The following is a 4072-nucleotide window of genomic DNA, read 5'->3' on the forward strand; positions in this document are numbered from 1 at the left end:
CATAAATCAAATAAAGCAGTCTCTGGGCTTAGGCTCTCTAAGTTTGAGTCCCAAATTCAGTGTTACTGTGTGACCTTGGGGAAGTTACTTACCCTCTATATATCTCATTTTAAAATGGGATTATAAAGATATATTTTAGTGTTGTTGTAGGATTAAATGACATACTTGTAAATTTCTTAGAAAAATCCTTGGTATGTCATAATTCTATTACTCATTTATAGTTCTGAGGTCAAATATCAGTTTTGACTTTTGTAGATGATGAAAAATATTCCTTCCCACCTACCTTTCCACCGTGTACAGTGGAAATCACACTGTCCTATGATTCACACCAGAAACATAAAGAGTTAGTGCCAAGATCGTCTGTGTGCCCTTTGATTAATGCTTCTTAATACTTATCATCTCTACCTCCATTCTAAAATCCAACTTTTAGCTTTCATTTAAGAAAGGGAGTGCCTATGGCCAATGAAGGAGTGTATCCTTTCATTACTATTCTGCTTAATTTCTGTGTCACTTGATTTTTTTCCTAGATTGTACTCTCTCAATTTGAATGTATAGCAACATCAAACAAAAAAGCAGAAGTAATTAGGTTTGTCAGTCCACAAGAATTTTGGACCAAATATCCATGAAGTGGTGGGTAGATTATAATACCTAATACAGAGTATCAACATGAGTTCTTACAATCCCACACGTAGTCTCCATGTGGTATGAGATGCCACTGGCCTGAGCTGACGTAGTATTTTTTATATGAATGAAGGCTGTTCAAGGACTTGAGAATAATTTGTTTTCTTAATTAATATAACCCCTGCCTCCATTTTCTTTATACTACACTCAGATCAATGATGTCTCCTTTCATGTGTTGTGTGAAAGGCAAATTTTAGTCTTGTCTTGATGAATTATAAATTCCAAGAGTTCAGAGCAAAAATGAGTATATATGTATGCTTCTGCACATGCATACATATGCTTATAAAAAGTGACAACTGGCCAGGTGTGGTGCTCACACGTGTAATCCTAGCACTTTGGGAGGTTGAGGCAGGTGGATCACTTGAGGTCAGGAGTTTGAAACCAGCCTGGCCAACATGATGAAACCCCATTTCTATTAAAAATACAAAAAATAGCCAGGTGTGGTGGTGCATGCCTGTAATCCCAGCTACTCAGGAGGCCAAGACATGAGAATTGTTTGAACCCAGAGAACGCAGGTTGCAGTTGAGCAGAGATCATGCCACTGCACTCCAGCCTGGGCAGCAGAGTGAGACTCCATCTCAAAAAAAAATAATAAAAAAATAAAAATAAAAAAGTGACAACCTGTGGAGACTTCTGTTTGCAAATGAAAATGTTAAAGTGTTAAAAAAATTTTATATACCATGCAAAAAGTAAACCATTAAAGCTAGTATTCCACAGAAAACCAAATAGATATCAAATAGACTTATAGAATCTATTATAATAATGGGTAGAACACCTGAACAAACGCTTCAACAGGATAAATCTATTAGGGGAAATGTAATAAAATTTCCCTGTGGGAATTCCTCTCTAAATGAAATTATCAGGTCTATTAAGTAATAAAAGAGAAAGTTTAAATATCTAAGACTTTTAAAACTCTGAGAATATTTTAGACCATGGCTATCAAAACAGAGACTGTTGAACTGAAAAATGCCTTATACTGCAGAGAGAACTGGTTTAGAGGGTAGAGGAAAAATAGTAGAGAGAAACAGTACTTTAGATAATTAATAGTATGGTATGCTTAGATTTAAAGGGAGGGAAATGAAAGGGTGTACATATCCAGAAGCAAAGAAAGGTAGTCTCTTTTTCCAAAGCTGACTCAGTGCTTATGGAGCTAAGTGTTTCACAGTTGGAGAAGTAGGAAGGCAAACTGCTAAGAGAACTAGGAACTACTCATGCATTATCTGTATTCCTGAAGGGTAGAAAGTGGAGTACTCCAAGGGTATTGCTCTGTGATCATTAGGAGGGTTTGGAGTCAGATATCCTTGAGGGGGAGTCACCTTCCATAGTCTGTAGCCATTGGAAGTGTGTCAGTGCTTCCAACAATAAATCCACCTTAGCTCAGCTATGCAGCAACCGAAATAGCATGCTACTGGTACAAAAACAGGCACATAGACCAGTGGAACAGAATAGAGCGCCCAGAAATAAGGCCGCACACCTACGACCATTTGATTTTCAACAAAGCTGACAAAAACAAGCATTGGGGAAAAGACTCCCCAGTCAATAAATGGTGCTGGGAAAACTGGCTAGCCATATGCAGAAGATTGAAGCTGGACCCCTTCCTTACACTGTATACAAAATCAACTCAAGAGGGTTAAAGACTTAAATGTAAAACCTAAAACTGTAAAAACCCTGGGAGACAACCTAGGCAATACCATCCTGGACATAGGAACGGGCAAAGATTTCATAACAAAAATGCCAAAAGCAATTGTAAGAAAAGCGAAAATTGAAAAATGGGATCTAATCCAACTTAAGAGCTTCTGTTACAGCAAAGGAAACTACCTTACTTACCTAGCACGGGAGATACTGTGATCACAAAGGTGGTTTTCCCAGAGTAAGTCTCACCTATTGCACTCTGGGTATACTGGCCCCTGTGATTTTCCCAAATGCAAGAAACTTGACTGCGTAATTTGTGGTAGTGGGGGGACTGTGTTTGCGCTTTCCCTGTGTATATTGTTAAATAAGTTTTTATAATTAAATTAAAATGAAAGAAACTATCAACAGAGTGAACAGACAACCTACAGAATGGGAGAAAATATTTGCAAACTATGCTTTGAACAAAGGTCTAATATCCAGCATCTGTAAGAAACTTAAATTTACAAGAGAAAAACAACCCCATTAAAAAGTGGGCAAAGGACATGAACAGACACTTTTCAAAAGAAGACATACATGTGGCCAATGACCATATGAGAAAAAGCTCCACATCACTGATCATTAGAGAAATGCAAATCAAAACCACCATGAGATTTCATGCCAGTCAGAATGGCTATTAATAAAAAATAAAAAAATATGGATGTGGAGAAAAAGGAACACTTATACACTGTTGGTGGGAGTGTAAATTAGTTCAGCCATTGTGGAAAGCAGTATGGTGATTCCTCAAAGAGCTAAAAATGGAACTATCATTTGACCCAGCAATCCCATTGTCATGGGATCTTTAGGGTGCTGCTTTTCTGGCCAGAAACCTCTGTGGCTGGTTGTGCCTTTGCCTGAGTTTTGCTTGAGCCCACTGGGCTTGTTCTGCCCATTCAGCCTGGCAAGCTGTGCTTGGCTCATGCTGCTGGCCTGGATCCCATCCCTGCCAAGGGTAAGCCAGGCATGGAGCAGTGAGGGGTTTGTGAGTGAGCATGGGTTTTGGGCACTGTGCAGTCAGACAGCAGCTACTGCAGTGGGGTGGGCAACTCCAGGTGCTGGCATGGGCAGCTCCAGCTCTCTGCGAGGCTGTGACTGGACCAGGGGCACTGCAAGCAACTTCCACCGCTGGCACTGGAAACATGGTGGCACCCAGAAGCTTGGAGATGCCAGGAACCACAGGGCCCCAAAGAGGGAGTCACAGCCCTGGCTCAGGGAGCTCCCAGGTCTAGGCTCCCTGAAGGGCCGCAGCTCTTCTGTCCTTCTCTTCACCCATGACATGGTAAGCAAGGGGCATATTTCAGCTTTGTTTGTGTTACAGCTCTTTTATTTCTGCTATTTCAGAGGTCCTGAGTTCTTGTCCTGTGACCAGGAAGAATGAGGTACACAGATAAGTGGAGGGTGAACAAGATGAAGAGGAGCTTTGTTGAGCAATAGAACAGCTCAGAGGAGAGCAGCAGTGAGTAGCTCCTTTCCACAGCCAGGGTGGCCCAGTGAGTGTTTAGCTCCTAGCAGAGGGTAGACCTTGTAGTGGGAAGCTCATCTCAGCAGGCAGGTTGTCCCATTGTCTCTGAAGCTCTCAACAGAGAGGAGGCCCTGGAGTGGGTTGCTCCTTTCTGCAGGCAGGTTGTCCTGACATCTGCAGCTCTCAGCAGAGAGGAGGCCCTGGAGTGGGTAGCTCCTCTCTGCAGCTGGTTGTCCCAACATCTGCTCACCTCTGGCTGAG

General features: G+C 41.6%; 1 non-coding gene across 1 annotated transcript; it reads left to right on the forward strand.

Annotated features, from left to right (window-relative positions):
- The first annotated feature begins 2500 nt into the window (after positions 1–2500).
- LOC112436843 (U1 spliceosomal RNA) lies at positions 2501–2665 on the forward strand. Its single transcript, XR_003025525.3, has one exon. It is a non-coding gene; the product is annotated as a U1 spliceosomal RNA (small nuclear RNA).
- The last annotated feature ends 1407 nt before the right edge of the window (positions 2666–4072 follow it).

The sequence above is a fragment of the Pan paniscus genome, chromosome 10, assembly GCF_029289425.2.
Source record: "Pan paniscus chromosome 10, NHGRI_mPanPan1-v2.0_pri, whole genome shotgun sequence".
Classification (NCBI taxonomy): Eukaryota; Metazoa; Chordata; class Mammalia; order Primates; family Hominidae; genus Pan; species Pan paniscus.